This window comes from Erpetoichthys calabaricus, chromosome 12 (genome assembly GCF_900747795.2).
Source record: "Erpetoichthys calabaricus chromosome 12, fErpCal1.3, whole genome shotgun sequence".
Lineage (NCBI taxonomy): Eukaryota > Metazoa > Chordata > Cladistia > Polypteriformes > Polypteridae > Erpetoichthys > Erpetoichthys calabaricus.
The window spans coordinates 157,752,910-157,780,580 of NC_041405.2; the positions used below are offsets into that span (position 1 = coordinate 157,752,910).

The following is a 27,671-nucleotide window of genomic DNA, read 5'->3' on the forward strand; positions in this document are numbered from 1 at the left end:
GTCCAGCAGGCAGGCCGGCCACTGGTGTTAATGTCTCTGACCAAACAATCAGAAACTGACTTCATGAGGGTGGCCTGAGGGCACGACATCCTCTAGTGGGCACCGTGGAGCTCGATTGGCATTTGCCATAGAATAGCAGAATTGGCAGGTCCACCACTGGCAGGTGCCCTGTGCATTTCACAGATGAGAGCACATGTGACAGACGTGAAAGGTTCTGGAGAAGCTGTGGAGAACGTTATGCTGCCTGTAACAACGTTCATCATGACCGGTCTGGTGTTGGGTCAGTGATGGTCTGAAGAGGCATATCCATGGAGGGACGCACAGACCTCTACAGGCTAGACAACAGCACCTTGACTGCCATTAGGTATCGGGATGAAATCCTTGGACCCATCGTCAGACCCTGTGCTGGTTCCTCCTGGTGCATGACAATGCCCGTACCCCCACCCCGCTCAATTGCCTGACCTCAATCCAATAGAACACCTATGGGTGGGGCATTATGTTTCAGTCCATCTGACCCCTCAGCCTGTCCAGGACCTCAGAGATGCCCTGGTCCAGATCTGGGAGGAGATCCCCCAGGACACCATCCGCCATCTCATTAGGACGTTGTCAGGCATGGGGGGTTGGGGGGTGGGCATACAAACTACTGAGTACGATTGTGAGTTCCTGCAATGAAATTTCGGCCAAATGGACTCACCTGCCTGTCACTGCACCATTTTGTTCCCTTTGATTTTCGGGGTGTCCCTCTGTCGGTTGATTGTTTTCATTTCCATCCTTTCGTTCCTCACACATCACCATATCAGTCCATAGCAGTAGAGACAGCCAGCAGGATTGTTTTTCCCCATTGAGATCTGATGGGTTTTCAAAGTGGTCCTTTAATTTTTTGGATCAGTTTAAATATTAAAATTTTGTACACCAGTAATAATTCAGTACTAAAGATATAATACAGAGAGACCTCCTAAACCTCCAGCCCGTAGTAGTGCACATTTTGACTGTTTACAGAATTATATGATTTATTTGATTCCGAGTCTATAAGAATACACTGTAAAAAAATTTTTTTTAAATTTACGGTAAAGTACTGGCAGCTAGGTTGCCAGAATTTTACAGTAAAAAAGAAGGTGACAATATTTTTAGGTCTACGGTATAACTTTGTAGTAAATAACTGTTTTGTCTTTACAACACATTCCAACATGTTATGTTTAACCATAACCAGAAATTAATGCAGTGTAATAAATACGCTACTCAATAAACTATTAGAAAGTATTGTCAGGGTCAAACATCGGTGCACAGTTTGCATCAGTAAAGTAACAACAACCAATAGCCAACATGTACCTTTTAATTACACACATTGAAAACAATTCAATTTTTAAGGACATTATGGCACATTGTCTGGTGGGGAAGTAAAGTTTGCATTTGTGGTGTTTGATGTCCTACAGGCGTGCCAGCTTATTGAACACAACCCACCATAAATCAGCTTCCATAACCTCTAAAAACCTTCATCACGCAGAGAAAAATAAGTCTGCTAAGCTTAAGTTTTTTTCCCTACTATTCAAATGTGGGCGGCATGGTGGAGCAGTGCTGCTGCCTCACAGTAAGAAGACCTGGGTTCACTTCCTGGGTCCTCCCTGTGTGGAGTTTGCATGTTCTCTCTGTGTCTGCGTGGGTTTCCACGCACAGTCCAAAGACATGCAGGTTAGGTGCATTGGTGAGCTTAAATTGTCCCTAGTGTGTGCTTTGTGTGTGCCCTGCGGTGGGCTGGCACCCTGCATGGGATTTGTTCCTGCCTTGCGCAATTTCGTTGATCTGTATATGGTTGTGATGACAATAAAGATCGCTTTGACAACTGTCCTTCAAAGTCTTTGAAAGTTTCTGATGAGTTTTTCCATACAATGTAGGTCATTAGACAGGTTGTCTGGGTCAGTCTGAGAGATGCAAACAATCCTCATACTGTATCTGGCCAGAAGACCCATGTCTCTATTCAAACCATGTTGTAAACTATTAAATTTTAGCCTAAGTTCCACTTCCCATTCTTTTCTCTCTTGCTGTGTTCTGAAGTTGCCCATAAGCACTGGGACTTTAAAGTCCTTCTCACAGTGTCCATGGCTATTGACGTGAGCCGCTACAGGAACATCTGTTTTGCCAGGCTTGATAGATAGATAGATAGATAGATAGATAGATAGATAGATAGATAGATAGATAGATAGATAGATAGATAGATAGATAGATAGATAGATAGATAGATAGATAGATAGATAGATAGATAGATAGATAGATACTTTATTAATCCCAATTGGAAATTCATTCAAACCTGTGTAAGTTCATTCTCTGACGGAGTGTTTGTCCAGTTTCTCCCACATAGAGTGCAGTGTCAGGACATTTCATGTAGAAAATTAAGTAGACCACATTAGATGATCTGCGGTGGGCTGACGCCCTGCCTGGGATTTGTTCCTGCCTTGTGCCCTGTGCTGGCTGGGATTGGCTCCAGCAGACCCCCGTGACCCTGTGTTAGGATATAGCGAGTTGGATAATGTCTGACTGACTGACAATTCAAAGGTTCACCTGGAACAATATGGTAAAAGGGGGTGTGTCCTTATGCAAATATCATAACTTCGGTGTTACTGAAACAGCATTTTACATTTTACAGTTGTTTACCATCGCTATTTAACAGTTTTACACTGTGAAATTAATAGATTTTTTCAGTGTAATTGTAATGCATCAGTAAACGGTATTTAGCATATTTTGAAGGTAGAAAAATATCAATTTTACAGAACTTGGCTGTAAAAAATAATGAAATGCATTGTTTAAGATATACAGGTAATTTTCAGCAGAACATAAGGAAATTTTATGTAATGTCCAAACATCCAAGTAGTGTCAGAGTACATTCACCTGAGCCTTTAAGCTGCTTGCCAAGCACACACGCAAAACGGAACAAAAATACCAATGGATCATAAAAATTTGGGGCACCTTCAAGTAATCCCTGTATAAATGAAAAAGAAAAAACAACAAATCAATTTACAGAAAAACACAGTAAAATCTATCTATCTATCTATCTATCTATCTATCTATCTATCTATCTATCTATCTATCTATCTATCTATCTATCTATTATATAGTGCCTTTCACATCTATCTATCTATCTATCTATCTATCTATCTATCTATCTATCTATCTATCTATCTATCTATCTATTATATAGTGCCTTTCACATCTATCTATCTATCTATCTATCTATCTATCTATCTATCTATCTATCTATCTATCTATCTATCTATCTATCTATCTATTATATAGTGCCTTTCACATCTATCTATCTATCTATCTATCTATCTATCTATCTATCTATCTATCTATCTATCTATCTATCTATCTATCTATCTATCTATCTATCTATCTATCTATTATATATAGTGCCTTTCACATCTATCTATCTATCTATCTATCTATCTATCTATCTATCTATCTATCTATCTATCTATCTATCTATCTATCTATCTATCTATCTATCTATCTATCTATCCTGTCTTACTGTTACTCTGTGTGTCGATTGCTTTGGTCTGGAGTGGGAGTGGCCTTTGTGCTAGCAGGAGAGTGAGTGTAGCTTTTCTTTTTCTTTATTTTATTCTTTTTTTTTCTAGTCATTTCTCTTAATTTTTAGCTGTGTTATTTATATATAGTTATTATTTCAAGTTTATATAGTATTTTTTTAAAAAGAAGTGGCTAGGATGGCTGTGTCCCGAGGGATACAGCCAGGCCTTTTGCCACATGGCTTTGAAAACCTTAGCAAAAGAAATGGCATCAAGTTGATTGTTGATCCAGTAGTTTCAGTAGAGAAGTGTGTTACTGAAATTGGAAAAATAATTGGATGTAAAAACATTATTTCTGCTTCACGAATGAATAAGGCAGTTGTGGTATTTCTAAATGAGGAGGCCTTAGTTCACCAACTGGTTCAGGAAGGCCTAGTTATTAATGGAACCCTCATTTCTGTTTTGCCACTTTCAACTTCTGCAAAGAGGATTATAATCTCTAATGTTCCTCCTTTCTTGAAGAATGAACTGCTACGTAATGAATTGCGCAGGTATGGCGAGATTATTTCTGATATTACTATGATTCCTTTGGGGTGTAAACAGCCAGAATTAAAGCATGTGGTTTCATTTAGGAGACAGGTTTTTATGCTCCTCAACAGAGGTTACAATGAGTTAGATGTTTCTCTGAAATTTAAAGTTGATGGATGTGATTATATTGTGTTTATATCTTCTGAATCAATGAAATGTTTTAAATGTGGCCGTGCAGGGCACAAAGCAGTTGATTGTAAGAGAACTGATGGAAGTTATTCTATGGGAGGTAACATACATGTAGTGAGGGAGTCAGATGTAGAGGATGAGTCTGAGGACTGAAGATCAGCAGATTGTTATCTGTGAGGTATCCACAGGTATTCTTAGCTTGACTCCAGGAAGTTCTGAAAATCAGATATCTAGTTATAGCTCCACAGTTGAAAGGAGTGAAATAAAGAAAGCTGAGACAAAAATGCCTGAAGTGGACGGATTGGCTGAGGCCGAGTTGAAGTCCTATAATCTAAATATACATCAGGCTGAAGAAAAGAGTCCAGCTGAGGCTGAGGTTATGCAGCTTATCAGAGAAATGTCACCAACTGAGGTGGATGACATTGAAAATCTAAATGCTGCTGCTGCTGCCTGTGAACCATCTGAGGTGGATGAGCGGGCCGAGGCCAGTCCTGAGTCCACAGTCCACAGTGAAGCTGCTCGCCCTCTCTTGAATCTCAAAGCTGTGGCAGAAACTGAACCAGGCACCACTTCAGGTAGTGCAGTTAGGGAAGAAAAAGCTGGAATTGTTGAGGAAATGACTGTTGCAAAAGAATGGACGACACTCCCCAGAAAGAGGAAAGAAACCTCAAACGGTGGAGTTGGTGCAAAGAGAAGTAACAAAATGAACCTGATAGAGGGGGCTGACGTGTCTTTAAAAAATCGCTTTTTAAATACCAGAGAGGTGACAATTAGCCCAGAGTGTGAGGAGAGTCAGCAGGGTGGTGAGGACAGTGACTCTTGCATGTCAAGTGACAATTTAACTGGTACTCTTGGAAAAACGGAGTACAGCACTGAAAGCATTCTGAGCTTTCTGGATTTTCTTGAAGGCAAAAGGAGGGTCAATGTTGTAGAACATTTTCCTGACCTGGAACTTTTTTTGGTTTCAGCCAAGCGTGTTATGCGTAATGCTGTTCCTTTGGGAATGGAAAGAAAAGAATTTAATCGTTTAAAGAATGTTATCAGTAAAGTTAGAAAGTCTGTCACCTCCAGCACATAATGGCTCCACACCAGTTCCTCTTTGCTTCATTAGTTAAAGTTCTTGTCATTGCTGCTCCATTTCTATTCTTTCTAATGCCTGCTCTCTCTTTGGGCTCTTTGAACGTTAACGGCTGCAGAGACTCCTCTAAGAGAGCCGTACTTTTTCAATATTTAGAACATAAAAAACTTGATGTGATTTTTCTTCAAGAAACTCATACTGACCCAATGAATGAGTCGGAGTGGCAGAGGGACTGGGGTGGCATGACGTTTCTGAGCCACGGCTCCAGTGCCAGCGCAGGGGTGGCAGTGCTCTTCAGTAAAGCATTTCTCCCAGAATCCATCGACTGTATTGAGCAAGTTAAAGGCCGTCTCATGAAGGTTGTTGTTCATATTCAGGGGAAAAATATTATTTTTATAAATGTCTACGCTCCAAATGAGTGCAAACAGAGAATTTCTTTTTTTCTTTTGTTAAAAGACGTACTCGCTGAGTGCAGTTCAGAGGATGTCGTGTTCTTAGCTGGTGATTTTAATTGCACTGACAATGCAGTGATGGACAGGAATGGCGCTGAGCCTCACCCGGGGTCAGTCAAGGTGTTGCAGTCGGTCCTTCATCAGCAAGAACTTGTGGAGGGAGTTGAACCCGACGGTGAGACAGTACACATGGCTCAAGGCCTCCAGTGGCATGTTATCTATGGCACGGCTGGACAGAATTTATACTTTACAGCACAATTTGAACCTCATTTTGGGCTCTTGCCTTCTGCCCACAGGGTTTTCAGACCATAGTTTAGCTCTCACTCGGTTTTCTTTGGGGTCTGAGAGTAATTTTAAATCTTTCTGGCACTTTAACTCTAAACTTCTTAAAGACTCTCTATTTCTTCAACACTTTCGTCTCTTTTGGAATAAATGGAGACTTAGCAAAAGTGAATTCTCATCTCTGAAACAATGGTGGGACGTCTCCAAGGTCCAAATTAAACTCTTTTGCCAGTTTTATTCTGAACATTCTTCTAGAAAGGTCACCATGGCCATTAAAGAACTGGAAGAGGACATTGGGCTAATTCAAGCCAAACTGGATAGCGGTTTTGATGCCACTTTGCTTGAGTCCCTACAAGACAAAAAGGATTCTCTGAGGTCCCTGCTGGATGAACAGGTGAAGGGCGCCATTGTCCGGGGGAGATTCCAGAATATTTCTCACATAGATGCCCCTACGCAGTTTTTCTTTTCTTTGGAGAAAAAGGTTGCTCAGGCAAAAATCATTCACTGTCTGAAAACTGCAGATGGGACTGAAATGACGGAGATCGAGGAGATCAAGGAATTTGCCTTAAAATTTTACAAGGACTTATTCTCTGCAGAAAACGTGGACTTGTCTTCAACCACAGAATTTTTCTTTGATGACTTACCACAGTTGACTCCATCCACTAAGGAAGTACTCGACCTGCCACTATCGCTGGAGGAGCTCACTAGTGCTCTTGGGAGTCTAAATCAAAACAAAGCCCCTGGGATTGATGGACTTCCCATCGAATTCTACAAGTCCTTTTGGGATATCATGGGTAAGGACTTCCTGACTGTGTTCGTGGAGAGCATCAGGGATAAAGAACTTCCTGTGAGTTGTCGGAGAGCTGTTTTGACTCTTTTGCCAAAAACAGGGGATCTTTGCAACATTAAGAACTGGAGACCAATTAGCCTACTCTGCTCGGACTACAAAATCTTTTCCAAAGCGTTGGCTCTTCGTCTGAGGACTTTCATGAACTGCTTGGTGGCTTTCGATCAGTCATACTGTGTCCCTGAACGATGTATTTTTGATAACATTTTCTTTGTGCGGGATTTGGTATCTGCATCTGAGACTCTTGGGTTTAAGGCGGGTCTTATCTCATTGGATCAAGAAAAGGCATTTGACCGGGTAGACCACCAGTATTTATTTAAAGTTCTAGAGAGGTTTGGTTTTGGTGAGACCTTTCTAGGTTATACTAAATTAATGTACACAAATGTGTTTAGTGTTTTAAAAATTAATGGAGGATTGGGAGCCCCATTTTCTGTTACAAGTGGCATCCGTCAGGGGTGTGCACTCTCTGGTATGTTATACTCACTGTCCATAGAGCCCCTGCTCCACAGACTTCGCCAATTACTTCATGGCCTGTCATTGCCTGTGTGTCCCACTGCATCCTTTAAAGTGGTGGCTTATGCTGATGATGTCACAGTTGTCATCACTGAACCCAATGATGTTGTCCTGCTGCAGGACTGTTTACAGGTGTTTCAAACGGTGTCATCTGCCAGGGTCAACTGGTCCAAATGTAACGCCTTTCTGATGGGCAAGTGGGACTGTCCTCCCCCAAGCCTCCCAAGTGGTTTAACATGGAATTCTAAGGTGTTTAAACATCTGGGAATTTACATTGGGAAGTCTGGAGCCACAGCTGATAACTGGGAGGGCTTAATTGATCAAATTCAGGGGAGACTGAAGAAATGGAAATGGGTGGTCACCAAGCTCTCTTTTAGGGGTAGAGTGCTGATTATTAATAATTTAATTGCTTCATTGCTTTGGCATAAATTTAGGTGTGCAGATCCTCCACTTTGGCTATTAAAAGAAATTCAGAGAATTTTGCTGGATTTTTTTTGGGACAGAATTCATTGGGTTAAACGCAGTGTGGTACATCTGCCTGTGGATGAAGGTGGTCAGGACTTGGTGGACATTCTGTGCAGAATTGAAGCTTTTAGGCTGACAGATTTACAGCGTCTTTTGTACGCCCCTCAGCCGTTACTGTGGAGGAGTTTGGCTTTTACTTTTTTTCATAGGGTGGGTAATCTTAATTTTGATTTGCAACTCCTTTTCATTGACGTCAAACAATTGGCGCTGTCTGTACTGCCCGTTTTTTACCGCAATATGTTATTAATTTGGCACAGTAAAGCAAGCAGAGTGGGAATTAATCTGGACTCAGTCTTCTGGTTACTTGAAGAACCAGTAGTATGGAATCCAACCTTGGAGTTTGACTCGGTTAGTTTGAACTCCCTGCTTATGAGCAACGGCTTTACTAAAGTAGCTGACTTTATTGATCCGGTCAGCAACCAGTGGAAGTCTGAGGCAGCTGTGACACATGAGCTCGGGATTAGGTCTGTCCGCTTTGGGGGGCCGATTATTAACAAACTAAAAGTCTCTTTAGTGCAATTGGGTGCAGGTCCCCTGTGTGAGGAGTTTTTCTCTGGTGATCTCATAAAAGAGGCGGAACCTCCTGAATGTGACATTAGAATTAAACCAAATGTAAAAGATTTTATCAGGCCTAAAAACTCAATTTTAAAAATTAATCACATAAATGGAATTTGGTTCCAAGATTTGTCAAAAAAAGATTTGTATGACTGGTGTCTTAAAGTGTCCCATTTTATACATTTGAAGGAGATGACTGATACCCTCTGGAGGAACACTCTGTGTCTGCATGACACGACATCTCCAGCATGGAGGACTTTATATAAACCTCCCATTGAGAAAAGAGTTGGGGACCTGCAGTGGAGGATTCTACATGGAGCAGTGGGCACCAATTCATTCTTAAAAACCACTGGCGCCAGCGCAACAGATCAGTGTCCATTTTGCCTTCAGAAAGAAACAATTTATCATTTATTCCTGTATTGTACCAGATTACAACCATTGTTGAATTTCCTTGATTTATTGTTGTTGAATTTGGGAATTGTACTTAATGAACTCATTTATATTTTTGGAATGTCGGTGTCGAGAATTTGTAAAAGAGAATGTTTACTTGGCAACTTTTTGTTAGGCCAGGCCAAGATGGCAACTTTAAAAACAAGAAGAAATAGAGATAAAGATCTGAAAACCACTGACGCTCTGTTAATGTTTAAGGTCCTCCTTCAAAGGAGATTGAAGATTGAATTTGCATATTTTAAACTAATTAATCAATTAGATGTATTTAGTGAAATCTGGGCTGTAAATGATGTTTTATGTTCCATGGAAAATGAATGTCTGGTACTAAAGTCTGAGTAGGAAAACTTTACTTTTAAATGTTTTTGAATGTTGGCTGTTAATTTGACTGCAGTTGTGTTATAATTGTTAATAAAGGTCATTTTAAAATTAAAAAAATTATCTATCTATCTATCTATCTATCTATCTATCTATCTATCTATCTATCTATCTATCTATCTATCTATCTATTATATAGTGCCTTTCATATCTATCTATCTATCTATCTATCTATCTATCTATCTATCTATCTATCTATCTATCTATCTATCTATCTATCTATCTATCTATCTATCTATCTATCTATCTATCTATCTATCTATCTATCTATCTATCCTGTCTTACTGTTACTCTGTGTGTCGATTGTTTTGGTCTGGAGTGGCCTTTCTGCTAGTAGGAGAGTGAGTGTAGCTTTTCTTTTTCTTTTTCTTTATTTTATTCTTTTTTTTTCTAGTCATTTCTCTTAATTTTTAGCTGTGTTATTTATATATAGTTATTATTTCAAGTTTATATAGTATTGTTTTTAAAAAGAAGTGGCTAGGATGGCTGTGTCCCGAGGGATACAGCCAGGCCTTTTGCCACATGGCTTTGAAAACCTTAGCAAAAGAAATGGCATCAAGTTGATTGTTGATCCAGTAGTTTCAGTAGAGAAGTGTGTTACTGAAATTGGAAAAATAATTGGATGTAAAAACATTATTTCTGCTTCACGAATGAATAAGGCAGTTGTGGTATTTCTAAATGAGGAGGCCTTAGTTCACCAACTGGTTCAGGAAGGCCTAGTTATTAATGGAACCCTCATTTCTGTTTTGCCACTTTCAACTTCTGCAAAGAGGATTATAATCTCTAATGTTCCTCCTTTCTTGAAGAATGAACTGCTACGTAATGAATTGCGCAGGTATGGCGAGATTATTTCTGATATTACTATGATTCCTTTGGGGTGTAAACAGCCAGAATTAAAGCATGTGGTTTCATTTAGGAGACAGGTTTTTATGCTCCTCAACAGAGGTTACAATGAGGTAGATGTTGCTCTGAAATTCAAAGTTGATGGATGTGATTATATTGTGTTTATATCTTCTGAATCAATGAAATGTTTTAAATGTGGCCGTGCAGGGCACAAAGCAGTTGATTGTAAGAGAACTGATGGTAGTTATTCTATGGGAGGTAACATACATGTAGTGAGGGAGTCAGATGTAGAGGATGAGTCTGAGGACTGAAGATCAGCAGATTGTTATCTGTGAGGTATCCACAGGTATTCTTAGCTTGACTCCAGGAAGTTCTGAAAATCAGATATCTAGTTATAGCTCCACAGTTGAAAGGAGTGAAATAAAGAAAGCTGAGACAAAAATGCCTGAAGTGGACGGATTGGCTGAGGCCGAGTTGAAGTCCTATAATCTAAATATACATCAGGCTGAAGAAAAGAGTCCAGCTGAGGCTGAGGTTATGCAGCTTATCAGAGAAATGTCACCAACTGAGGTGGATGACATTGAAAATCTAAATGCTGCTGCTGCTGCCTGTGAACCATCTGAGGTGGATGAGCGGGCCGAGGCCAGTCCTGAGTCCACAGTCCACAGTGAAGCTGCTCGCCCTCTCTTGAATCTCAAAGCTGTGGCAGAAACTGAACCAGGCACCACTTCAGGTAGTGCAGTTAGGGAATAAAAAGCTGGAATTGTTGAGGAAATGACTGTTGCAAAAGAATGGACGACACTCCCCAGAAAGAGGAAAGAAACCTCAAACGGTGGAGTTGGTGCAAAGAGAAGTAACAAAATGAACCTGATAGAGGGGGCTGACGTGTCTTTAAAAAATCGCTTTTTAAATACCAGAGAGGTGACAATTAGCCCAGAGTGTGAGGAGAGTCAGCAGGGTGGTGAGGACAGTGACTCTTGCATGTCAAGTGACACTTTAACTGGTACTCTTGGAAAAACGGAGTACAGCACTGAAAGCATTCTGAGCTTTCTGGATTTTCTTGAAGGCAAAAGGAGGGTCAATGTTGTAGAACATTTTCCTGACCTGGAACTTTTTTTGGTTTCAGCCAAGCGTGTTATGCGTAATGCTGTTCCTTTGGGAATGGAAAGAAAAGAATTTAATCGTTTAAAGAATGTTATCAGTAAAGTTAGAAAGTCTGTCACCTCCAGCACATAATGGCTCCACACCAGTTCCTCTTTGCTTCATTAGTTAAAGTTCTTGTCATTGCTGCTCCATTTCTATTCTTTCTAATGCCTGCTCTCTCTTTGGGCTCTTTGAACGTTAACGGCTGCAGAGACTCCTCTAAGAGAGCCGTACTTTTTCAATATTTAGAACATAAAAAACTTGATGTGATTTTTCTTCAAGAAACTCATACTGACCCAATGAATGAGTCGGAGTGGCAGAGGGACTGGGGTGGCATGACGTTTCTGAGCCACGGCTCCAGTGCCAGCGCAGGGGTGGCAGTGCTCTTCAGTAAAGCAATCCTCCCAGAGTCCATCGACTGTATTGAGCAAGTTAAAGGCCGTCTCATGAAGGTTGTTGTTCATATTCAGGGGAAAAATATTATTTTTATAAATGTCTACGCTCCAAATGAGTGCAAACAGAGAATTTCTTTTTTTCTTTTGTTAAAAGACGTACTCGCTGAGTGCAGTCCAGAGGATGTCGTGTTCTTAGCTGGTGATTTTAATTGCACTGACAATGCAGTGATGGACAGGAATGGCGCTGAGCCTCACCCGGGGTCAGTCAAGGTGTTGCAGTCGGTCCTTCATCAGCAAGAACTTGTGGAGGGAGTTGAACCCGACGGTGAGACAGTACACATGGCTCAAGGCCTCCAGTGGCATGTTATCTATGGCACGGCTGGACAGAATTTATACTTTACAGCACAATTTGAACCTCATTTTGGGCTCTTGCCTTCTGCCCACAGGGTTTTCAGACCATAGTTTAGCTCTCACTCGTTTTTCTTTGGGGTCTGAGAGTAATTTTAAATCTTTCTGGCACTTTAACTCTAAACTTCTTAAAGACTCTCTATTTCTTCAACACTTTCGTCTCTTTTGGAATAAATGGAGATTCAGCAAAAGTGAATTCTCATCTCTGAAACAATGGTGGGACGTCTCCAAGGTCCAAATTAAACTGTTTTGCCAGTTTTATTCTGAACATTCTTCTAGAAAGGTCACCATGGCCATTAAAGAACTGGAAGAGGACATTGGGCTAATTCAAGCCAAACTGGATAGCGGTTTTGATGCCACTTTGCTTGAGTCCCTACAAGACAAAAAGGATTCTCTGAGGTCCCTGCTGGATGAACAGGTGAAGGGCGCCATTGTCCGGGGGAGATTCCAGAATATTTCTCACATAGACGCCCCTACGCAGTTTTTCTTTTCTTTGGAGAAAAAAGGTTGCTCAGGCAAAAATCATTCACTGTCTGAAAACTGCAGATGGGACTGAAATGACGGAGATCGAGGAGATCAAGGAATTTGCCTTAAAATTTTACAAGGACTTATTCTCTGCAGAAAACGTGGACTTGTCTTCAAACACAGAATTTTTCTTTGATGACTTACCACAGTTGACTCCATCCACTAAGGAAGTACTCGACCTGCCACTATCGCTGGAGGAGCTCACTAGTGCTCTTGGGAGTCTAAATCAGAACAAAGCCCCTGGGATTGATGGACTTCCCATCGAATTCTACAAGTCCTTTTGGGATATCATGGGTAAGGACTTCCTGACTGTGTTCGTGGAGAGCATCAGGGATAAAGAACTTCCTGTGAGTTGTCAGAGAGCTGTTTTGACTCTTTTGTCAAAAAAAGGGGATCTTTGCAACATTAAGAACTGGAGACCAATTAGCCTACTCTGCTCGGACTACAAAATCTTTTCCAAAGCGTTGGCTCTTCGTCTGAGGACTGTCATGAACTGCTTGGTGGCTTTCGATCAGTCATACTGTGTCCCTGAACGATGTATTTTTGATAACATTTTCTTTGTGCGGGATTTGGTATCTGCATCTGAGACTCTTGGGTTTAAGGCGGGTCTCATCTCATTGGATCAAGAAAAGGCCTTTGACCGGGTAGACCACCAGTATTTATTTAAAGTTCTAGAGAGGTTTGGTTTTGGTGAGACCTTTCTAGGTTATACTAAATTAATGTACACAAATGTGTTTAGTGTTTTAAAAATTAATGGAGGGTTGGGAGCCCCATTTTCTGTTACAAGTGGCATTCGTCAGGGGTGTGCACTCTCTGGTATGTTATACTCACTGTCCATAGAGCCCCTGCTCCACAGACTTCGCCAATTACTTCATGGCCTGTCATTGCCTGTGTGTCCCACTGCATCCTTTAAAGTGGTGGCTTATGCTGACGATGTCACAGTTGTCATCACTGAACCCAATGATGTTGTCCTGCTGCAGGACTGTTTACAGGTGTTTCAAACGGTGTCATCTGCCAGGGTCAACTGGTCCAAATGTAACGCCTTTCTGATGGGCAAGTGGGACTGTCCTCCCCCAAGCCTCCCAAGTGGTTTAACATGGAATTCTAAGGTGTTTAAACATCTGGGAATTTACATTGGGAAGTCTGGAGCCACAGCTGATAACTGGGAGGGCTTAATTGATCAAATTCAGGGGAGACTGAAGAAATGGAAATGGGTGGTCACCAAGCTCTCTTTTAGGGGTAGAGTGCTGATTATTAATAATTTAATCGCTTCAATGCTTTGGCATAAATTTAGGTGTGCAGATCCTCCTCTTTGGCTATTAAAAGAAATTCAGAGAATTTTGCTGGATTTTTATTGGGACAAAATTCATTGGGTTAAACGCAGTGTGGTACATCTGCCTGTGGATGAAGGTGGTCAGGACTTGGTGGACATTCTGTGCAGAATTGAAGCTTTTAGGCTGACAGATTTACAGTGTCTCTTGTACGCCCCTCTCTGGTGATCTCATAAAAGAGGCGGAACCTCCTGAATGTGACATTAGAATTAAACCAAATGTAAAAGATTTTATCAGGCCTAAAAACTCAATTTTAAAAATTAATCACATAAATGGAATTTTGTTCCAAGATTTGTCAAAAAAAGAATTGTATGACTGGTGTCTTAAAGTGTCCCATTTTATACATTTGAAGGAGATGACTGATACCCTCTGGAGGAACACTCTGTGTCTGCATGACACGACATCTCCAGCATATAACCCTCCCATTGAGAAAAGAGTTGGGGACCTGCAGTGGAGGATTCTACATGGAGCAGTGGGCACCAATTCATTCTTAAAAACCACTGGCGCCAGCGCAACAGATCAGTGTCCATTTTGCCTTCAGAAAGAAACAATTTATCATTTATTCCTGTATTGTACCAGATTACAACCATTGCTGAATTTCCTTGCTTTATTGTTGTTGAATTTGGGAATTGTATTTAATGAACTCATTTATATTTTTGGAATGTTGGTGTCGAGAATTCGTAAAAGAGAATGCTTACTTGGCAACTTTTTGTTAGGCCAGGCCAAGATGGCAACTTTAAAAACAAGAAGAAATGGAGATAAAGATCTGAAAACCACTGACGCACTATTAATGTTTAAGGTCCTCCTTCAAAGGAGATTGAAGATTGAATTTGCATATTTTAAACTAATTAATCAATTAGATGTATTTAGAAAAATCTGGGCTGTAAATGATGTTTTATGTTCCATGGAAAATGAATGTCTGGTACTAAAGTCTGAGTAGGAAAACTTTACTTTTAAATGTTTTTGAATGTTGGCTGTTAATTTGACTGCAGTTGTGTTATAATTGTTAGTAAAGGTCATTTTAAAATTAAAAAAATTATCTATCTATCTATCTATCTATCTATCTATCTATCTATCTATCTATCTATCTATCTATCTATCTATCTATCTATCTATCTATCCTGCCTTTCATGTCTATCTATTATATAGTGCCTTTCATATCTATCTATCTATCTATCTATCTATCTATCTATCTATCTATCTATCTATCTATCTATCTATCTATCTATTATATAGTGCCTTTCATATCTATCTATCTATCTATCTATCTATCTATCTATCTATCTATACTGCCTTTCATGTCTATCTATTATATAGTGCCTTTCATTTCTATCTATCTATCTATCTATCTATCTATCTATCTATCTATCTATCTATCTATCTATCTATCTATCTATCTATCTATCTATAGTGCCTTTCATTTCTATCAATCTATCTTTCTATTACATAGTGCCTTTCATATCTATCTATCTATCTATCTATCTATCTATCTATCTATCTATCTATCATATAGTGCCTTTCATTTCTATCTATCTATCTATCTATCTATCTATCTATCTATCTATCTATCTATCTATCTATCTATCATATAGTGCCTTTCATTTCTATCTATCTATCTATCTATCTATCTATCTATCTATCTATCTATCTATCTATACTGCCTTTCATGTCTATCTATTATATAGTGCCTTTCATTTCTATCTATCTATCTATCTATCTATCTATCTATCTATCTATCTATCTATTATATAGTGCCTTTCATTTCTATCAATCTATCTTTCTATTATATAGTGCCTTTCATATCTATCTATCTATCATATAGTGCCTTTCATTTCTATCTATCTATCTATCTATCTATCTATCTATACTGCCTTTCATGTCTATCTATTATATAGTGCCTTTCATATCTATGTATCTATCTATCTATCTATTATATAGTGCCTTTCATTTCTATCTATCTATCTATCTATCTATCTATCTATCTATCTATCTATCTATCTATCTATCTATCTATCTATTATATAGTGCCTTTCATATCTGTCTATCTATCTGTAGTGCCTTTTTGCGGTGGTATGTGTTTGTGTGTCTTCACCCTGCGCTGAGCTGTTGTCCAGTCTCTTCCCACCTTATTTCTTAAATATTTTCCCCCAGTATGTGGTTTCCTCAGATCGCCGCCCCGCTGTTAGCACAGGCAGCACGTACGTTCAATCGTAAGACGCGGACACTCAGACACATGCACACGACTTGGTGGTCATTAAATGGCTGCTTGAGGACCAGTTTGCAGACGAGATCAGCTATGCGACATGTCAAAGAGGTAAACACTGAATACAAAATTAACAGGTTAGCAGTGACCTTAAGGTGAATTTGAAACAGCAGAGTAATTGATGCAGTTCAGAAGGTCGATTGGTTTGGCGACGTCCAAGTGGAAATCACTAGGATGGATTTAATTAACATTTTTGTAGATAATCAACCTATTTACATTAGCTGTGGCCAAAAATAAATAAATAAATAAAATGAAATGGTCTAGGAATAAAAAAAAACTTTATTTGTTTTAGCAGCTTAGTTCATTCGTTTTAAACTCTGCCAGTGGTTATCTGAGTGCAGATTGATGGGCAAAATATGCATGCAGAAGGTGGAGGGGTCTGGAGACGTCCGATATCCATATAAATTATCCTTCACATGAGAAACTTCTTTTTCCTTTCTATGAACAAAGTGAAAGTTCAGGTCTTACGGTTGTTAAAATGAATGTAAGAATCCTAGCGCAGCGGACCTCCCATCACCCTCATTCTCTGTGTAGTCAGGGCCATCTTAACAGCATCCAAGGTCCTGTAGTGCGCTGGAGCAACACAGAAACACGCATAGGCATCAAAACAAAATAAAAAATCGTGTCCCCTCCAGTGCCCGCTGTGCCCATACTTTAAGACGGACCCGTCTGTAGTTCCTCAGATTAGTGAACTTCAATATGAAGCCTTCATTGGGGTCTCCAAGTCCAATCCCAGGGACAACTGTGGCTGCAGGTTTTCCTTCCTGTGACGTTCTTCTTGACTGACTGACTTCTGTTGTCTTCATTTTCATTGTCGTTTATTTATTTATTTTTTTCTGAATTGCTTTGTTTTCCTTAAACTAGCAGTCAAATAAAACTGAGAGGCGAAGTGAGTCAACAAATGACCAGCTAAGTTGGGGCCTCAAACTCCAACCACTTTCTTAATAAGATGTCCAGCACTCTTGTCATTAATTAAACGTGTTATTTAACTCCCTGTCTCGTCGGTGCAGACATTTCCAGAACTGTTGATTTTCTTTTCTCTCACTGCACCGTCAACATGTTTTGTGGACCTGAGCAGATCAGCATGATGGAGGCCTTCACCTTTCTCTATTATCAGATGTTGCATGATGGACACAGGCTAGCTGGTCACGTGTTTGCTCATTTTATCTCATTATTTTAAGGACAAAATGAAACAATTCAGAGGACGGAGTCTTAAAAATCAAGGCAATTCAAACAAAAGTGAAAAGACTTCAAGTAACAACAAAACTGGTCAATTATGAAGAAAGTGACAGGAAGGAAAACCTGAAGTGCCACTGTCACCCTCTAGAACTGGACTTGGACACCATTGTTCTATAAGAATTAATCCTATGTGAAGACTCCCTGTCACAAACTCACAAATACAGTGGTGTGAAAAACTATTTGCCCCCTTCCTGATTTCTTATTCTTTTGCATGTTTGTCACACAAAATGTTTCTGATCATCAAACACATTTAACCATTAGTCAAATATAACACAAGTAAACACAAAATGCAGTTTGTAAATGGTGGTTTTTATTATTTAGGGAGAAAAAAAAATCCAAACCTACATGGCCCTGTGTGAAAAAGTAATTGCCCCCTGAACCTAATAACTGGTTGGGCCACCCTTAGCAGCAATAACTGCAATCAAGCGTTTGCGATAACTTGCAATGAGTCTTTTACAGCGCTCTGGAGGAATTTTGGCCCACTCATCTTTGCAAAATTGTTGTAATTCAGCTTTATTTGAGGGTTTTCTAGCATGAACCGCCTTTTTAAGGTCATGACATAGCATCTCAATTGGATTCAGGTCAGGACTTTGACTAGGCCACTCCAAAGTCTTCATTTTGTTTTTCTTCAGCCATTCAGAGGTGGATTTGCTGGTGTGTTTTGGGTCATTGTCCTGTTGCAGCACCCAAGATCGCTTCAGCTTGAGTTGACGAACAGATGGCCGGACATTCTCCTTCAGGATTTTTTGGTAGACAGTAGAATTCATGGTTCCATCTATCACAGCAAGCCTTCCAGGTCCTGAAGCAGCAAAACAACCCCAGACCATCACACTACCACCACCATATTTTACTGTTGGTATGATGTTCTTTTTCTGAAATGCTGTGTTCCTTTTACGCCAGATGTAACGGGACATTTGCCTTCCAAAAAGTTCAACTTTTGACTCATCAGTCCACAAGGTATTTTCCCAAAAGTCTTGGCAATCATTGAGATGTTTCTTAGCAAAATTGAGACGAGCCCTAATGTTCTTTTTGCTGAACAGTGGTTTGCGTCTTGGAAATCTGCCATGCAGGCCGTTTTTGCCCAGTCTCTTTCTTATGGTGGAGTTGTGAACACTGACCTTAATTGAGACAAGTGAGGCCTGCAGTTCTTTAGACGTTGTCCTGGGGTCTTTTGTGACCTCTCGGATGAGTCGTCTCTGCGCTCTTGGGGTAATTTTGGTCGGCCGGCCACTCCTGGGAAGGTTCACCACTGTTCCATGTTTTTGCCATTTGTGGATAATGGCTCTCACTGTGGTTCGCTGGAGTCCCAAAGCTTTAGAAATGGCTTTATAACCTTTACCAGACTGATAGATCTCAATTACTTCTGTTCTCATTTGTTCCTGAATTTCTTTGGATCTTGGCATGATGTCTGGCTTTTGAGGTGCTTTTGGTCTACTTCTCTGTGTCAGGCAGCTCCTATTTAAGTGATTTCTTGATTGAAACAGGTGTGGCAGTAATCAGGCCTGGGGGTGGCTACGGAAATTGAACTCAGGTGTGATACACCACATTTAGGTTATTTTTTAACAAGGGGGCAATTACTTTTTCACACAGGGCCATGTAGGTTTGGATTTTTTTTCTCCCTAAATAATAAAAACCATCATTTAAAAACTGCATTTTGTGTTTACTTGTGTTATATTTGACTAATGGTTAAATGTGTTTGATGATCAGAAACATTTTGTGTGACAAACATGCAAAAGAATAAGAAATCAGGAAGGGGGCAAATAGTTTTTCACACCACTGTAACTATAAATTAACATCCATTTTCTAAACTTGCATGCCTATCTAAGGAAGATGGAGCCAACCCCAGCAAGGGCCAAAAAAAAAGCAGGGACATTTCCAGGACAGGGTGCCAGCCCATCACAGGGTGAGCAAGGGCCAGTTTTGTGCAATCCGCACCCAACCTGCATGCGTTTGGACTGAAGACATCCACGAACACGAGGTGGGGTGCAGATTGAATGCTTTGAGCCAGAGGAGGCCTTAGGGGTGTGTAGGGCCAGGGCTGACCAATCCCACGCAGCGCCGGTGACGTCACACGTTGTTACCGTTATGTGTGGACTGTATAAACTTGAGCGCGAATTTAATAAAAAATAATATTCGCATACACCAGATTTTCTCATTGCAGTATTCAGCTACATTTTTGCAAGATAACACGCGGACTTTATCAAAATATAACTGGAGAATATACTCGAACGGACCTCAAAGGTGCGCCCTATACTTGCCACTCTCGTAGTTTGCACTCGGGTTTTGAGCCCCGCGGTCTCCTTTGATGCCAGGCAGCTGTTCCCACCGAGTTTTTTTTTTTATTTTAACTAAATTTACAAGACAAACCACGACAACGCCCTGTCTTCGCGCTGCCCGTGGCGAGGCTGGCACGTTTGCCAGTGTGGGCAGCCGCAGGTTCTGAGAGCGCAGCACAAGCACGCACGCACGCACGCACTCAGACGACTCGTCTTTAAATACAGCGCCGAGTTACCAGTTTGTGAAGTCGGCTCACCCCGGCCATTATGTGGTTTCTAACTGGTAAATTCGTTTTTTTTTTCTTAGGACGGTATAATAAACTGAAATGCGTGACTACGAATAATACAATGAAGTTTCAAACATTGACGATTTGCTTCGGATGCGTGTGTGTCCCCTTGATGTTTGTATGCACGCACACACCACGAGCCCGACAGCTCCAGGAGGAAGTCTGTGGTGTGCTTGTTGAAGAGTGAGAGGGAGGGAGGAAGGAGGGGGGCAGCCCAGAAATGCGAAGGAGGTCAAACGGCGGCTTTCCTTTACAGCTTCTAAAACGGGTCGTGCTTGCTGAGGAGACTAACGGCCGCCGACACCCCTTAAACAGCCGCCTCGCCGTCTGTTCCGGATCTCTTCGCACGGCACTCACTCTCCATGACAGGTAAGTTCACCTTCGGCGGCTGTTCCTTTCGACTTTCTTGTTGCTCTCACGCGATTTCCTGGGTGGGTAACGCTGTAGACTCAGCGGCGGCTCTTTCTTGTCAGTCGGTTAAGCGGTGATGGTGAAGTACCGGACGGGCACTCGAATGACTGGAGGGACCGTCCGGGTTTGACAGGTTTGGTGCGATTTAAATGGGAACTTCGTATATTTCTTCTTTAAAGATTTTCAGCTAATCATTTTTTTATTTCTGTTAATTATGTATTGTATATTATTTTTATTTATTTTATTCGAAAGCTTTAGTTGTGTTGTCACTAAAGTAGAATTTACTACACTACTCATATTCTTATAGGGGGCAAGCAAGCTAGCGCGATCGTAAAACTCGTCCGCAGCCCCGGGGTTCAAATCTTCTGGAAGGAGATGCTAATTATATTTGCACATTTGGTTGACGTCATTAGCCAAGGCGACTTGCAATATTTGAGACAGAATTGGTGGAACACAGGCAGGAAAAGTGACTTGCTCGGGGTCACACCGTATGATTTGAACCCACAGCCTCGGAATTTGAGCTCTAAAGCCTTAATCAGTACGCCCGAGCAGAAGTCTTGACGCCTACTGAAGCTATCAATCCCATTTTTGGCTTGAAAATATGACATTTTGATATTCGTTATTGTGATAACGACTTATTTTGCCACACTCACTCAGAAATAACTAAATGTTTTCTTTATAACGTCATCATCATCATCCATCCCACCCGCTGAATCCGAACACAGGGGTCTGCTGGAGCCAATCCCAGCCAACACAGGGCACAAGGCAGGAACCAATACCGGGCAGGGTGCCAACCCACCGCAGGACACACCAACCACAATTTAGAATCGCCAGTCCACCTAACCTGCATGTCTTTGGACTGTGGGAGGAAACCACGCAGACACGGGGAGAACATGCAAACACCACACAGGGAGGACCCGGGAAGTGAACCCATGTCCCCAAGTCTCCCAACTGTGAGGCAGCAGCGCTACCCACTGCGCCACCGTGCCATCATCATCATCATCATCATCAGTAGTCTAATTTAATGTAATTCAACTTACAATAAACAAGTCTTGTGTGTAGTGTCCTGTATTTGCATAAAGTGCGCTATTTTGCATAACGTACCACCTTTTATTGATGACCACGTGTTGTCGAGTCTTCAATCAGATCCTCGCATCTTTGCATTGGAACGAAAGGTAAAGACTTTTAGTTAACTGATTTTTAAAGTAAGGAGACCTGGGTTCGCTTCCCGAGTCCTCAGTACGCCCGAGCAGAAGTCTAGACGCCTAATGAAACTATCAATGCCATTTTTGGCTTGAAAATATGACATTTTGATATTCGTTATTGTGATAACGACTTATTTTGCCACACTCACTCAGAAATAACTGATTGTTTTCTTTATATCATCATCATCTTCATCATATGTCTAATTTAATGTAATTCAACTTAAAATAAACAAGTCTTGGGTGCTGTGTCCTGTTGGCAGCGCTTTATTATAACGCCACGCAACTCCAACACTCGTTGGTCATTCAAACGTTTTCTCCGTGTGTGTGAATACGCGCGCCGTGCACCCTGCACTTTGGTCCCACGATGTTCTGGCAATATTGCCTACCATGTGTTTAGTCATTCTGACCCCCTAATCATTTCCCGATTCTAATCGGCCATCGTCTCTTGCCCAGTCACCACCTAATAGCTCAGGTGTGGTGAGCGTACTGGCGGAAGAATGGCTGCCGGCGCATCGTCCAGGAGGGTGCAACACAATGGTCTTAACTGACGTTGTTCCTCTGTGTCTGAGTGGAGAGCTCTGAGCAGCGAGAAAAGCACTATATGAATATAACGCATTATTATTAGTAGTAGTAGTAGTATGACACGCTTAAAAACAACGGTTCTAAAATGTCACCGTACTATGTTGTGTGTTTCCCCGTACACCCATTGCTTGTAAAGAAGACTTTAATTCTGCGAAGGCTTCCTTAAGTTGTTTCTTTGGACGTGTCCCTATAATGTGTGGGGCAAAGCCGAAACCTTTAACGTATATAAGAAGCTACCCACTCATTCTTCAAATGCGGGTTCTAAAATGACGCTTTACTGAGTTGTCTGGCTCCATTTTATTCTGCGAGGAGGTCTGTGCTTGTGAAGTGGGCTTTCAAAAGGTTCCTAATGTAAACAGAAACTTCCATCCATTTTCCAACCCGCTGAATCCGAACACAGGGTCATGGGGGTCTGCTGGAGCCAATCCCAGCCAACACAGGGCACAAGGCAGGGACCAATCCCGGGCAGGGTGCCAACCCACCGCAGGACACACACAAACACACCCAGAAACAGAAACTTTGAATGTCCAATCCATTTTGTGTGATAAACTTCTACGTCTTAAATAAATCCGAAAGGTGATTTTTATTAAGCCAATAATAATAATAATAATAATACATTTTATTTATATAGCGCCTTTCCCATGCTCAAGGCAATAAAAGCTGAGTGGTGGCTCTGAGGCTAGGAATCTGCACTGGCGATCGGAAGGTTGTCGGTTCGCATCCCGTAAATGCCAATAGACACTCTGCTCTGTTGGGCCATTGACCTGCAATTGCTGAGCGCTTTGAGTAATGAGAAAAGCACTATATAAATGTAAAGAATTATTATTATTAAAAAACAGGACATGTTAAAGCCCACTGAGGCTTTCTTTGAGTGAATATGGGATATACAGGAGATAAAAAAATGTTATTGTTGTGCTAAGGAATCATATTTTTTTCAGTGCACTGAAGGAGCACATAACATGAACGAAAAATCTTGTGTAAGCCCAACGGGGTACTTGTGTACTAAACGGGCGGCACGCACTGCAGTTCCTACCCATTCTAGTGTTGGGCTCCATGGGGGAGGCGCCCCGGTTGCTTAATTTTTGGAGTTTAAATTATTAGACATGTGGTGGGTTGGCACCCTCCCCGGGGATTCGTTCCTGCCTTGTGCCCTGTGTTGGCTGGGATTGGCTCCAGCAGACCCCCGTGACCCTGCGTTCGGATTCAACGGGTTGGAAAATGGATGGATGGATGGATAAATTATTAGACTTACCCACCCCAACCACAAATACTAACCTTAACGTTAATGGGGGTGGAGCATGCCTATAGGTCCCTAATATTAATGTCAACTTTGCGGGTGCCAAATGTTAAAATCCGATTTGCGTCACGATAATAGAAAAGGGTCGTGCTGTCCGCATTTTTTAAGTTGTCGCGAGTTGGCCACACGCTCATACCAAAGCAGTTTCACCCCTGCGACATTCTGCAGAAGCGGCTGAGCCCGCGAACATCTAAAGGAGGAGAGCGCATATTGGAAAGTCTTCGGGTTTCAGTTAAACATAAAACTACCTTCATTATTTTAGAACCGATTTAATTTATTCATACATTGTTTTGGTATGCGTCTTCAAAAAATGTCTTAACGCCTAATGAAGCTATTAATGCCATTTTTGGTTTGAAAATATTACATTTTTATATTCGTTATTGTGATAACGACTCACTTTCCCACACTCACTCAGAAATAACTGATTGTTTTCTTTATATCATCATCATCATCGTCATATGTCTAATTTAAAGTAATTCAACTTTAAATAAACAAGTCTTGTGTGCAGTGTCCTGTATTTGCATAAAGTGCGCAATTTTGCATAAATTACCACCTTTTATTGTTGACCACGTGTTGTCGAGCCTTCAATCTGATCCCCGCAGCTTTGCACAGTTGGAATGAAAGGTAAAGATTTTTAGTTAACTGATTTTTAAAGTAAAGAGACCTGGGTCCTCCCTGCGTGTATTTTCCACATTCTCCCCGTGTCTGCGTGGGTTTCCTCCGGGGTGCTCCGCTTTCCTCCCACAGTCCAATGACATGCAGGTGATGTGCATTAGCGATCCTAAATTGTCCATAGTGTGTGCTTGGTGTGTGTGTGTGTGTGCCGTGCGGTGGGCTGGTGTCCTGCCCGGGATTTGTTCCTGCCTTGCGCCCTGTGCTGGCTGGGATTGGCTCCAGCAGACCCTCGTGACCCTGTGTTAGGATATAGCGGGTTGAACTGATTTTTTCAAACGCTGTGAAGTTTGTGTGGTTGTGGAAGCTCTAATGCAGAGCCGGTCCTAGAGGTATTTTCCCCTGAGGCAGGAGGATAAATTTGCGCCCCTATGTTTATAGTCTTTTATCATTAACAAGTATTAAATAAAAATAAATAAATGATTTTGAGAACAAAAAACATTTATTAATTTTTAAATAAAAAACCACAGAACGCAGTAATAGTACAATGGTAATAGGAACATAAAATTGCATATATTAAAAATAAAACAGTAAGTAAAACAAAATAAGTATTACACATAAGACGAATTTGAACATTGCAAATTTTTCAGTAATTTAATTTAATAATAGAGACAAAATAATATCGATAATACTTAAGACAAAGCAACATTTAATATAATTACAATGAATAAATAATTAAATAAATTCCCAATATAAAATTTTTTCAACGTTTTACTTTTCTTGCTTTTAGTGAAGCAAATTCATCAGTTTATTTTATCAAAATTAATTTGTTTTGTCAATTCCTGTTCGATTGATAAAGTTGCCATATTTGACCATTTTTCTTGAGCAAGTGACGATTTTAAATATGTTTTGATAATTTTTAGTTTACTAAAGCTTCTTTCACTGGAAGCACAGTAACAGGTAGCGTTAGGAATATTCTCAATGCAACTTCTAAATCTGGAAAGGACTGAACTAAACTACATTCATGAATCGTTTTTAAAAGAGCTAAACCTGTAGCTGCTTTAAGGTCTGGAATTAACGTCATTGCCTGATGTTTGAAACTCTCATTACAAGGAAAAATGGAAAATAACATTCCAATCGTAATATAATGTAACATACAATGAAACATGTTTACAAATTTATATAATTTAAATTTATATAATAGACAGCTTAGGGCAGCACGGTGGCGCAGTGGGTAGCGCTGCTGCCTTGCAGTTAGGAGACCTGGGTTCGCATGTTCTCCACGTATATATTTCCTCCGGGCCCTCCGGTTTCCTCCCACAGTCCAAAGGCATGCAGGGTAGGTGCATTGGCGATCCTAAATTGTCCCGTGTATGTGTGTCCTGCGGTGGGCTGGCCCAGGGATTGTTCCCTGCCTTGCGCCCTGTGTTGGCTGCATTGGCTCCAGCAGACTCCTGTGACCCTGTAGTTAGGATATAGTGGGTTGGATAAAGGATGGATGGATAATAGACAACTTACCTTAAGTTTAACGTATTTAAAATACTACCTTTTTTTGGGCATGTTCATACTATACCGCTTAATAGGGCGATATCATACGAGGAAAAGAGCGAGAACGTCTGATGCATATTGTCAGTTTCCTTAAGATATTTGACGAAAATTGCAGCATACATTTGGCTTTTTTCTATTTTTTATTTTGCTTTTTATTAATTTTCATTTTTCATCAATTTGGCGCCCTTTCCCATTGTTCTCTCAAGGCAAGTGCCTCGTTTGCCTCACCCTTGTCCTGGCCCTGCTGATATGATACTTTTGATAAATATACATACTATATATACAGTACTAGGGTGTTGTACCATGCTAGCCATTATGAATGTAGTGAGAAGTTACATTTCAGCAATGTTTTGTGCACTCATTTTTAAGCACATATAGCTTCAAATTCCAAGCTGGTACTATTTTTAACCGCAGTGAGTCTAAAAAGTATATACTCAGAAAATCAATGTTGGGATTTAATGAATGCGCGCGTGTCAAGTTTCTCCATCTAAATTAAGTCCATCTTATTGAAAAATAATATGATAAATTAAATCACAAGTAGAAGACTCCATTGACGTTGATGTTGAACTCAAGCTCGCTACACACATCGCGTGCAATTAAAGTTAAAACGTGAATTCGGTTTCATTTGTTAAGTGTGAAAGGGTTCAAGCATTTACAGTATGACGGAACGGGATGCGCAGTCATGGCAGCTGTAGTTTATTTCGAGAGCGCTGATAGAAGGGGTGGAGGACATTTGAACAGGAAAAAAGGCGCATTACTTTATAATGTGTAAAAAACAATCACTTTCTAAAAATACCATGTAAAATAAACAAGCTTGATTTTGGTTCATTGAACTTTTTATTTAAACTTAGAACTAATTGCACTGCTGTATTAGAAACAAAGAAAATAGTGTTTTCCTGGTGGGAGGGACGATATAGGTAGCTAAAAATAAAAATTAAATAAATAACAATAATATATATATATATATATATATATATATATATATATATATATATATATATATATATATATATATAATTTTATATATACTGTCAAATAATGCATTAATTTAATGTTGTTTTTTGTATCAGTATGCTGCTGGAGTATGTGAATTTCCCCTTTGGATTAATAAAGTATCTATCTATCTATCTATCTATCTATCTATCTATCTATCTATCTATCTATCTATCTATCTATCTATCTATCTATCTATTATATAGTGTCTTTCATCTATCTATCTATCTATCTATCTATCTATCTATCTATCTATCTATCTATCTATCTATCTATCTATCTATATTATATAGTGCCTTTCATCTATCTATCTATCTATCTATCTATCTATCTATCTATCTATCTATCTATCTATCTATCTATCTATCTATATTATATAGTGCCTTTCATCTATCTATCTATCTATCTATCTATCTATCTATCTATCTATCTATTATATAGTGTCTTTCATCTATCTATCTATCTATCTATCTATCTATCTATCTATCTATCTATCTATCTATCTATTATATAGTGTCTTTCATCTATCTATCTATCTATCTATCTATCTATCTATCTATCTATCTATCTATCTATCTATCTATCTATATTATATAGTGCCTTTCATCTATCTATCTATCTATCTATCTATCTATCTATCTATCTATCTATATTATATAGTGCCTTTCATCTATCTATCTATCTATCTATCTATCTATCTATCTATCTATCTATCTATCTATCTATCTATCTATTATATAGTGCCTTTCATCTATCTATCTATATATCTATCTAAAAATATGCGACACGTGTTTCACCCTAATGTCCGATGTTTGATTCCTGAGAGGGGTGCAGTGAATGAGTACGTCTGATGACCCCAGAATTAGAGCAAAACACATATCGCGTACTCTTTGCATTATTTGACAGTAAACTATGCAACATTCTATGATCTGTTTCTCGCAACTGAAAGAGGGCACTGTGGCGGGTGTTTGCCGACTTGCAGACCAACCACAAGCGTT

At 40.2% G+C, this 27,671-nt stretch overlaps 1 protein-coding gene across 2 annotated transcripts in view; it reads left to right on the top strand.

Annotated features, from left to right (window-relative positions):
• Positions 1-20,058: 20,058 nt before the first annotated feature.
• Positions 20,059-27,671, top strand: part of tbxa2r (thromboxane A2 receptor) — a 70,963-nt gene continuing 63,350 nt past the window's right edge. Inside the window, exon 1 of one of the 2 annotated variants that reach the window (XM_028816608.2) lies at positions 20,059-20,394. The gene's annotated coding sequence lies outside the window, so the exon portion shown is untranslated. The other variant, XM_051935020.1, reaches the window with a different exon arrangement.